The sequence below is a fragment of the Benincasa hispida genome, chromosome 2 (assembly GCF_027475165.1).
Source record: "Benincasa hispida cultivar pf3 chromosome 2, pf3_genome.v1.1, whole genome shotgun sequence".
Lineage (NCBI taxonomy): Eukaryota > Viridiplantae > Streptophyta > Magnoliopsida > Cucurbitales > Cucurbitaceae > Benincasa > Benincasa hispida.
Genome location: NC_143479.1, coordinates 27,702,262 through 27,714,829, shown reverse-complemented (window position 1 = coordinate 27,714,829; position 12,568 = coordinate 27,702,262).

Here is a 12,568-nt window from a genome sequence, read left to right as displayed (position 1 = left end):
GAACTTACTTGATATGGCGATATCTTGTTCTATATATAATAGGGTTAAACCTAGGGTTATCTTAATCCTTTTTAGATAGAACTTTAGGCCTTTTGGACCGAATGGTTTAATTGCCTTGAGTTGTGGGCCCGCAAAGGGCAGATTTTGATAAAGGAGCAGTTTGGTTGGCATCAATCTCCGTCTCAGAGCTTAAGGGGGGCCTAGCAGGTCGATGACCTTTTCACCTCTCCCGCGTTGCAACACTGCCTTATTTGGGCATATTTCCTGCTTGTCTTGGATTTGTTTCGGATGAGACAATTTTTCTGACTTTACCCTCAAACCTTGTGCTTCCTCTCTTGGACTAAAGAAGACATAGTAGGACTAATTAAAGAGGTGAGAAGAGTCGAGCTCTATTAAGCATGGGTAGGAGGCCATTTGGGTCAACTGGCCCAAATTTTCTCTTTTCTTAAACTTCTTTGGGATCTTATTTTGACCTTTCAGACATGCCTCCTACCGTCGAGCTTAGATAGATTTTGGATGTGCCTCTTTCAATTGTACTCTTAGTGTTATTTATTTATTATTATTATTATTATTTTGGGATTCTTTTTAGACCCAAAATTATATTTAACAATAATAGTTGTTTTGGAGAGAGAGAGGAAAAAAAATCACGTGCATTGGACGAAGAATATATGTTAATTAAAAGTCAAAAAAGTTACCCGAATGAAAAGAAGATTGAACGTACAGGCTACAATACAAATTATTCGATAGACATATTTTAGTTTGACCTTTGAATTTCAACTCAATTTATTCTATAACTACAATATACTTAAATAATAAGATTTTTTGGAATGAGTACCTTTTATTGTCATAAAATCTTCAGTGAATTGAGTTTTCTTTTCTCTCTCTCTTTTTTTTTTTTTTAATAGTTTTTAGAACAATAAAACGGTATCCATCCCAATAAATCTTAGTATTTTTTTAAAAAAAATGAAAAAAATCTTAGTATTCAAGTATATTGCAGTTATAGAATTTAATATAACAATTAAAATAAGTTTTTGAAACATAAGAAAAGTCGGTCAAAACTCGGAAAAAAAAATTAAGCCCCTATTATAACCATTTTATTTTTTGTTTTTTTAAAATTATGTCTATAGAGATTACTTTCACCTATAAATTTCTTATTTTGTTATCTACTTTCTACCAATGATTTAAAAAACCAAGTCAAAATTTGAAAATTAAAAAAAAACTTTTAAAAAGTTATTTTTGTTTTTGAAATTTGTCTTAGAATTCAATCATTGTAATAAAGAAAGATGCAAGTTATTGTAAAAAATATGAGGAAATATGCTTAATTTTCAAAAACTAAAACAAAAAATGAAATGATTACCAAACGAGACCTTCGTTTTTTTTTTTTTTTTTTAGTCTTTTGAAAATTAAGCTTATTTTCTCTCATTTTCTTAAATAATTTGCATCTTTCTTAAGTACAAGAGTTGAGTTCATAATCAAATTTTAAACACACAAAAATAAGTTTTCTAAAAATTACTTTTGTTTAATCTTCAAAATTTGATTTGGTTTTTGAAAGCATTGGTAAAAAGTAGATAAACAAACAAGAATTTTAAAGGTGGAAGAGGTGTTTAAAGGTTTAATTTTCAAAACTAAAAACAAAAAATAAATGGTTACCAAATGAGACCTTAGTTTTTAGTTTTTGAAACTTTAAGTCTATAAACATCATTTCTATCTATTGTTTTGTTGTTTAGAGGGAAAAAAAAGTGCTCAAAATTAAAGTCGAATTTTGAAAAAAAAATAGTTTTTAAAAACTAATTATTGTTTTTGGAGATTAGCTAAGACTGCAAATATTTATATAGAAAATATGAAAATCATAAATAAAAAAAAATGTGAAAAAACAAGTACAATTTAAAGAAAATAAAAAATTAAAAAAAGAAAACACACGGTTGCCAAATAAACTCTAAAATTTTCGAATTTTTTGTTCAATAGAATTATGATCTTCTAATTTTAATTCCAATTAGATTTATGATCTATTAAATATCATTTAAAGTACGTGGAAGTAATTAACATAAAATTTAAAATTTATAGTCCAATTAAATTTTAAAAATTAAAAAATTGGTCCATTAAAAGATGTATTAAAAACAATCTAAATTTTTAAGTTTATAATCGTTGCTCATACTTCAATTCTAGACTTTCCTCCATTATTGATTGCAGTAGTCAAACAGTCAAACTCAAAGTCATACCTTGAAATTGGATGATCTTAAATATCAACTTAACACGTGCGAGTAAATATCAATTAAACAGAAACGTACGCTTGACTCAAAATGTCAGTTATGGCCCTGCCTTTTTGTGTGGCTCTACTTGCTTACATTGGAAAATTAAATTAAACTTATTGTTTCAATTACTTTTAAATGGATAATTAATTTATAATTTATCGAAAATTGTATGTGATTTAAATTTCAACTAATTTTATTTAATATAAATTATTTGATAATTTTTTTTAAAAAAATAACTTTTATAAAAAATGAATAAATTAGAATTTTACAGTAGACCTAACAAATTATATTAATTTGAAATAATATTATTAAAATATATCTATTTAAAAAGTAAAAAAATTAGCAAATTTTTAGGAAAGCCGAAAATATCTATCTAACTTTTACAAATTAGTTAAAATTAAGAAGTGATTCTAATAGAATATTAAATAATTCATTTTACCAAACAAGGAAGGTAATTAAGATTTTCCTATAATATTTCAAATGTAATCCCAAACGGAGGCTTAGAGGAGTATCATATTCTCTTTATTTATTGTTGGTGTTGACAATCGGAAGTAATTAGAATCTTTTAAGCATTCTAATTCATTAATTTAACAATCAAGCAAGCATGTTCATATTAAAGAAATAAGGTTTATAAAATATACTTTTGATGAACTCTTTAAATCTTCAATTCCAACTCGAATCTCCTCTACCACATCTTGCAGACCACCCAAAATGAGACTAAATTAAGGGAGATTTCAAAAGAATATTTAGATGTTTTTTAAGAACAAGAGAGAACTTTTCTCTCTTCTCAAAAACCAGATTGCATCATCTCTTCTCAGTTAGTAGAACTAAATTTTGTTAAAAAATCTCATGCAATAAGATTGATTGTGAACTTACACCAAAACAAGTTAAGATTGAGTGGAATTTTGATGTCCCAAGTGGAAAAAACCCACTAAATTTGTATTTTTCATTTTAAAATTGAATTTTATACAAAATTCAATATCTAATTTGAAATCTAATTTCAAAAATAAAATGAGAAATAGTTTTATAAAATATTATCTCAATAATTAATATTTAAATAAAATTAATTAATTTTAAACAAAATTAATTCTTACCATTTTTTTAATAAAATTAATTCTAAATAATTAATTAAACAATTTTTATTTATTAAATTAATTTAATATCAAATATTAAGTTAATTAAACATCAATTCCTCAAACATGAAAACCCTATTCATGTCATTAATATTTAAACCATATTTAAATATTCTTAAACTTTCCAATTTCATTTAATTCAATCATTAAACATTTAATTATATCACATATAATTAATAATTTCCTTAATTCGAATTTGAACATTTCAAATTTTTTTCATCACACAAATCTAATGTTTAATCCATTTGTGAGCTAGTAGGGAGACCTAATGGGCCTAGCTCCAATGATCCGAGATTAATTGGCTAAACTCTTTAAACCGAATTAATCAACATTGGTTAACTACCAAGTCACTCCACTAAAGCCCAGTAGCTTCACTCTTCTCATTGTAGATATATTTATGTCACTTGATTTAACCATGATCGGTAAGTCGATCTAGGTCATTCATATTAAGAATTGGGTCAAAATTATCGTTTTACCTCTATAATATATCTTGCTCCTTAAGTCTGCATTGATCCTTTAATGAACAATTGATTTATAGTTCTACCAATAAACCGAGTTCCTTTCAGCCGTAGAGAGGGCGAGACCCCTTTGTTTAAGACCAGGGATTCAGTACTTAAGGAAACAACCTATATGCTAACCCTAAAATGGGTAGGAGTGAATTCCGTTTGCAGGACTATGTCCCCAGCTATCTATCCGGTCTTACCCATAAAATGGGAGGTTTAGTGAGTGGCATTATTGAGCCAGTCTCACCCATACAGATTAATGGATAATCCTGTCCATGAGGTCCCCTCTGTAGCTGTCGGTCTTTAGTGGAGTGTCAGACAGTTAATGTGTCAGATGTTGAATAATTTCATTAAAGAATTTTAATTAATTATTCAAGTACCATTAGAGTTTCAAGCTACAGGTCCATGGGGTCTCCTCTATAACTCAACAAGAATTAAAATGAGAATCAATTTTGGATTAATTTAAATTGTTTAAATTATTTGAGGGAAAATTATATGTGATATAATTAATTTAATTTAATTATATATGATTTTAATTCCTATAATGCATATGATATATTATAATATAGAGTTTATTTGAGAGGAAATAAATATTTGAATATGATTCAAATATTAATTATATGAATTTATTTCATATAATTAAATTTAATATAAATAAGATTTATATTATATACTGTAATAAACCTGGCCATATAAAAAAAATTTGTTGTCATTGAAAGAAAAAACAAAGTAAGAAGCAAGACTCACAAAAAAAGGAAGATGATAAAAATACTGCAGCAATTAATTTTCAGAATGATAATGTTATCACCTTGATTTATGCAACCAGTGAGTGTCATCATGTAGAGAGTTCAAACTGAAAGAACTATGAAGTTCCATAGCGGAAGTGGGAATCGGTCTAATTTTTATTTTCACAAAACAATAATTCTATAGAATAAAATTATGCAAAATTTCAGAAACTACAGCATGTAAGGAAGAAGGAGAAAATGAAATTAAGGTTAAGATTTCAAGAAACTTACCCTTGTAGATACCAAAACCTTCTGGAACTCCCTTCTCCAAAATGGTCACGAACAATTCGTACAATCACGAATACCCAAAGGTGACACCACCAATTGGAACCTTCTGTATTCTCTTTTAGGTAGAGAATCCTTAGAAGGTATAGGCTCTAAGATTTTGGAAGAAAGGGAAAATAATTGAGAGGAGAAGAGAAGTTTTTGGGAAATTTTTTAAAGGTCTGTGAAGAAGATTATCACCACCCTCAAACTGTCCCCCATTCACAACGTGAGTTTAGGAGAGAATTAAGGGGAGGGAAGTTATTTCCCTCCCTTTAAATTTAAATTTAAAATAAAAATTAAAGTTGAAATAATTTTAATTTATATATATATGTTATATCATATATAACACATAACCTATAGTTTAATACTGTATCAAATGCAATATAACCTATAGTTTTAATTCTCTCATTAATGCATGGTATTTAATATAAATCTCATTTATACTAAATTTAATTATATGAATCCAATTCATATAATTAATATTTGAATCGTATTCAAATATTTATTTCCTCTAAAATAAACTTTATATTATGTATCAAATATATTATATTAATTATATCATATATAATTAAGTTAAATTAATTATATCACATATAATTAATTTTCTCTATTAATTTGAATAATTCAAATTAATCCAAAATTGATTCTCATAAATCCCTATTGAGCTACCGAGGGAACCTTATGGACCTGTAGATTGAAACTCCAATGGTACTTAAATAATAAATTAAACTCCTTTAATTAAATATTCAACATCCATTAACTGCAAATCATCCACTAAAGACTGACAACTACACTCTTCGCACTACATATATATTTATGTGTCTATTGGATATAACCAGTCAACAGTGCGATCACCCTTCTCAAATTGCTCGTAAGTACAGTTGGGCCAAAATTACCGTTTTTCTCTATAGTTACATGTAACTTTTTAAGTACCACCGATCCCTCTAATGAACAATAAGTCATAGTCTAACTATGACCAAACCCCTCTTGGGCCAAGAAGAGTGTGGTGCCACATTGTTTAAGCAATGGAATCAGCCCTTAAGAGAGCAATTTATCTACTTACCCTGACATCAGAGAAGGAATGAATTCCGTCTTGTGTAGCTGTGTTCCCAGTTCCCCAATTAGACGAAACTCATAAATGGTAGGCTTATTGAGTCGGCGATCTGGCCACTTCCACCCATACAAATCAAAGGACCGCTTTCATAGTTAAGAATTCACAATTCATTCAGGATTTAGGTCATATCATCTATGGTCATTTTGGTGAAATGTAAGTCTCTATTATGAATGGTGTTATATAATGAGACTAGTCATTTTGTGGTCCAGTCTTAATACAAACTTCTTTGTATAGAACACCCTCGCTCACATGTCTCTATATGAATGATCAGGATTAGATCATTTGTAGTACTTTACAACAATTATAAGATCTACAAAGTGGGTCGTATCTGTAGAGTCACCAGGATAAGGTACCGAACCTTATCCATTTACTACAGACCATTTAGGCTATCACTTAAACATGATTCGCCTATACGTCTCTACATACATGTTTAAGCTACAGAAGATAACATTGGATGTTAGTTTATTAGTTTGTGAGTTAATGCTATTAAATGTCAAATAAAACATCTCATATTTTAGTAAATAAATAAATTATTTGTACATTACAATTACAAACTACATGACCTACGAGATTTAGGGCATCAACCCAACACAAACACAGAGTGGATGGTAGATTCAGGTGCTTCATACCATTATGTTCCCAAAAGAGAGTATTTCATGAACTATCAATCTTGTGATTTTGGTAATGTGAAGATGGGAAATGAGAGCTCAGCTAGCATAGTTGGTTTAGGTGATATTTGTGTGAAGAAAAGTGTTGGGTGTACACTTACATTAAAGAATGTGCGTCATATTTTTTATTTACGCCTTAATTTGTCGTCTACAAATATCCTTGATCAAGAAAGATTTCGACATACATTTTGTGATGGTAAGTGAAAATTGTCTAAGGGTTCAATAATAGTTGCTCGAGGTGAGTTGTGTTGCTCTTTGTATAAAACAAACTTGAGCATATGTTCTTCTGAGTTGAATGTAGTAGAAAAAAAAGAATTCTCAAAATTTATGGCATCGAAGGCTAGGGCATGTGAATGGTAAGAGGATTAAATTACTGGCAGGTAAATCTCTTATCCCTGTTGATAAAAAATTTTCTCTTGACCCTTGTGATCATTGTTTGGTAGGTAAGTAACATAGAATTTCCTTTTCTGGGATGTTCACCATAAGGCAAAGAAAATTAGAGTTAATACATTATGATATTTGTGGGCCTATTAAGGTGGAACCACTTTTTGTGATGATAAACATTTTGTCACTTTTATTGATGATGCTACTCGAAGAACTTGGGTGTATATGTTGAAAACAAAAAGTCAAGTGTTCGAGATTTTTAGGAAGTTTCATGTCATGGTAGAAAGGGAGATCGAAAATTGAAGTGTCTTCGATCTAAAAATGGTGGTGAGTATACTTTGAATGAGTTCAAGTATTATTGTTTACAACATGACATTAGACATGAAAAGATAGAGCCTGACACACCACAACACAATGGAGTTGTTAAAAGGATAAATAGAACCATTGTGGAAAATATGGGTAGTATGGTTAGAATGTCTAATCTTCTTAAGACATTTTGGGGTTAAGCAGTGCAATATGCCGTGTATTTGATTAATCGATCTCCATCAATTCCTCTTGGTCTAGACATTCCAGAGAGAGCATAGCAGGGACATGATCCCCCTTATTTACATCTCAGAGTCTTTGCGGTAAGGCATACATGCATATGCCTAAGGAACGGATATCAAAGCTTGATTCGAAGACCAATCCATGTGTTTTTGTTGGGTATGGGGAAGAAGAGTATGGTTATAAGCTCTATGATCCAGAAAAGAAAAAGGTAGTGAGAAGCAAAGATGTACTATTCTTTGAGTACGAGAAAGGTGCAGATCTTCTTAGTACAAGGTACATTTCTACTTCAAAGTTTTGTTTTGATACTACTAATGATTCTACTTCTACTTCTTCTGTTGTTCAGCCGAAAAAGTTAGAATGTTGATGATGTTGGTAAGATATAACCTGATGGTAATGTACCAGATCATGTTGATGATGATGATCTTGATGAGTCTTCATCTAATGAAAAAAATTCATGAGGAAGATGCATGAGGAAGTGATTCATGGAGAAGTTCATGAGCAAGGGGAGCAACCTATTCCCCAAGTGGAGAATTCTCAGGCTCAAAAGTCCATCAGAGTGCGTAAACCTTCAACAAGGTATCCAAGCTCAGAGTTCATTCTAGTTAATGAAGATAGAGAGCCAAAGAACTATCAAAAGGTCTTGTCTCATGAAGAAAAAGACTAAAGGCTCGATGCAATGAAGGATGAGATAAATTCCCTGGAAAAACATGGAACCTTTGAGCTAGTGAAGCCTCCAAAGGGCAAGAAAGTATTGAAAAACATATGGGTTTTCAAGTACAAGAAGGATGGTGAGAAGATAATGAGGTACTAAGGCAGGTTAGTGGTTAAGGAATGTAACCAGAAAAAAGATCATTGACTTTGATGAGATCTTCTCTCTAGTGGTTAAAATAACATCTATCATAAATATATTGGGATTAACAGCAAGTCTTGATCTTGAGATAGAGTAACTTGATGTAAAACCCGTTATTTTACATGGTGACTTACATGAAAATATCTACATGGAGCAACCTGAAGGAGTTGAAGAAAAAGGGAAAGATAAATTTGTTTGCAAGTTGAAGAAAAGTATTTATGGGCTTAGATAGGCACCAATGAAGTGGTATAAGAAATTTGATTCATTTATGATAAGCAATGATTATAAACGAACTATAGTTGATTCTTGTGTGTATTTTAGAAAGTTTTCTACAGGCAAATTCATCATTCTTTTTTTATATGTAGATGATATGTTGATAGTTGGACAAGATATAGATATGATTCAAAATTTGAAGAAGGACTTATCCAAGTCATTTGACATGAAGATTTGGGTCATGCAAAGAAAATCCTAGGTATGAAGATTGCTCGTGACAGGAAAGCTGGGAAATTGTGGTTATTCGAAGAGAAGTATATTAAACGGGTGCTGGATGTACAATATGAAGAATGCTAAGCCTGTTAGTACACTGCTAGCAACTCACTTTAAGCTAAGTAAGGGAGCTTACCTTACAATAGAGAAAGAGAAAGAAATTATATCATCCATTCCTTACTTTTATGTTGTTGGTTCTATGATGTATGTTATGGTGTATACTAGACCTGATATTACACATGCAATCAGTCTAGTGAGTCATTTTTTATCCAATCCAGGTAAGACTCACTGGGACACAATGAAGTGGATCTTCAAATACTTGTAGGGCACCTGCAAATTGAGTTTGTTTTATGGAGGTGGCAAACTTATAACTTGAAGGCTATACTGATGCAGACATAGCAGGTGATCTTGATAGCAGAAAGTCCACCTCAAGTTATGTGTTTACATTTTCAGGGGTAGCCATCTCATGGCAATCCAAGCTACAAAAATGCATAGCATTGTCCACAACTGAGGCATATTATATTGCAGCAGTGGAAGTAAGCAAGAAGATGTTATGGCTTAAAGATTCCTTCAAGAGTTGTGTTAAAAGCAAGGAAAGTATATAATATTTTGTGATAGTCAGAGTTCCATGGATTTGAGCAAGAATCCAATGTTTCATAATCGTACTAAACACATTGACATTAGATATCATTGGCTACATGTAATAAAAAGAAGAGATTCAATCTGAAGAAAGTCCACACTGACAAGAATAGTGTAGATATGTTAACTACGGTAGTTCCCAGAAGAAAGATTGAGCTTTGCAGTAAACCTATTGGGATGAGATTCAAGTGATCATAGATGTGATTGAGTCTTTCCCTAATTGGGCTGGAGGGGGAGATTATTGTGGGGTCTAACCCATTTGTTGCACAAGCAAGACTTTATTTTAAACTTGTGTTTTCTAAGTCCAATTGGGACTATTTTAGGTTGGCCCATCTTGAAAGCCCTAGGTTTTCTTTTATGTGATATGAGAAGGGAAAAACAGAGTGAAAAAAGAGGCATAAAATCAGAGAGAAAGACAACACTTCGGTTTTCAGTAGCAACTTCTACAAAGTTGTCGATCTTGGGCGTGAATGCCCTAGTTTATTGTACTCATATGTAATATTAATTTCTCACAGTTAAATTCAACATCATTTGATCCTACTAGGAGTTTTAGTCCAAGTGGGAGTTTTTTGGATTTTATATCCTAAAACTCATAGTTTGCAATATCATATTCTTGTTCAATAAAGCAGTTATTGAAAATTTTTAGTAAATTTAAATTCTATATTCATGAATCCAATAAACTAAGGTTTCGAGGCTATTAAGTTTAAGTTTAAACTTTATGTGGTGACATAAATGTGGATTAAGTTCAAATATATATAGCCAAAATGGTCTATAGTATATGAATAAGGTTGAGCGCCTTATTCTAGGGACACTATGGATGCAGCCTATTTTGTGGTTAGACAAACGATGTGATCCTAAACCGTTCATATGAAGAGATGAAAATGGGGCATCCTACGTAAAGAGTTTACATAAGATTGAACCATGAGATAGTCACTTTTACTTTCTAAATACCGTTTAATGTATAAAACTGACTATTTCGTTAATTGATGACCTAAGTAACTTAATCTTAATCTTAAGCTAACTATGAACTCTTGTTCACTCGAAATTATCCTTAGATCTACATAGGTGAGGGCAACTCATTATCGCTGACCCAATAAGCCTCTCATTTCAGGGGTAAGATCAGGTGGATAGTTGGGAAAATAGGGTGCAAGATGGAATTCATTCCTACCCGTTATAGATAGGTTGTTCTCTTTAGTACTGAATCCAGGTCTTGTACAAAGGGCCCCACCCTCTCATTGGCCCGAGAGGGGTTCGGTTTATAGGTTGGACCTTAAACCAATTGTTCATTAGAGGATCAGTGGAACTTAAGGAATAAGATGTAGTCTCGGGGGTAAAACGATTTTTATGACCTAGTCGAGATTATGAACAACTTGTGAAGGATTAGCTTACTAATCATGGTTATATCAAATGGACACAAATATATCTATAGTGAGGGGAGTGCAATTACGGGACTATAGTGGAATGACCCGTTAGTTAACGAATGTTGATTAGCTCCGTCTAAAGACTTTAGTCAGCTAATCTCGGATCGTTGGAGCCCATGATCTATAGGTCCATTAGGTTCCCCTACTAGCTCATATGGAATAAACTTAGAACAGAATGATAGAATAATTCGAATTGTTCGAATTAGGTGAAGAGAGAGAAACCGACAAGTATATGTGATATAGTAGTCGATTTTTCAATTTAAAGATACAGATTTAATATTTAAATGTGATTTAAATTCAAGAATATGAATATGTTCATATTCGGAAGCTCGAAAATAATAGAAATGGTCAAAGAGTTGACTTTTGACTTTGAAAAGTCAAACTTTGACCGACCTTATATTCAAATGTGATTTTAATTTCGAGAAAATAAATGCGGATTCATGCTCGGGAGGCCAAAATTAGTCAACACGAACTTTGACCAAATGACTATTTTGTCCTTTGACTAAAGTTAGTGGGAAAATCCAAACTTTTGTTGGATAATTCCATTAACAAAATAGTGGGCTAGGTGTTGGCTTATAGTGGAGACATTAAGCCCACTTAGATAGTGGATTCTAGGTGTTGGGTTTTTGTGAAGTTTTTTCATGCAATTTTGCATGGTCATTTTCTATAAATATGGGCTTGTGTTTTTAGATTAAAAACTTTTGGAGATTTTGCAAAATTAGTTTTTAAAATTGAGCTGAAAAAAAAAAAAACAACCCAACCCAATTTCACTATACTTTTTCCATCTCTTTTTCTCTCTCTCGGGTTCTTCTTCCATCGGGTCCCACAACCCGGTTCTAAGTGCATAGAATAGTAGGTCAACTCTAGTGGTGGTTCGTTCGTGTTCGGGTGAAGATAGACGAGTTTCGGGAGCTTCAAAGGTATTATTTCAAAATAACCCTAATTAATTCTTTTAGGGTTACATGTTTATTTTGGGCAATTAGAGTAAAATCGATTCTTATTTCCGCTGCGCATGTCGATTTTTGCATCAATCGACTGCTGCAGTTTGAACCATTGGATCGTGTTGAAATTTGGTCAGCTTGTTCGAGACACATAGGGTCTCGTTTCTAACGGTTGAATTGTTGTTTGGAGCACGAGTTTGTCCATAATCGCTACCGAACAGAACCTGTAAAATTGGGTGGTTTTCATTCTTTTTATCTCTTAAGTATTCATATTTTATGTATGAAAGTATTGGTGGGTTGTGAACCTTTATATGACTGATTTTGGTTCTTTTTTCCTCAATTTTATCATAATAGGAGAAGTTGACGAGGGTGGAATCCTTACAGGTCCCGTGGTTTTTACTCTTCACATTGAAGAGGTATTCCACCTATAATTCGTGTGTGCTCTTTGTTTTTAGTCTTCCATAATTTTGTGGTTTATTACTGTCCATTGTTGATTTATTGTTTGGTGATTATTTGGTGATTTATTTGTGGTGTTTTGGAGAACAATTATTTAGTTGAACGTTCTAGAAGAGATCCTAG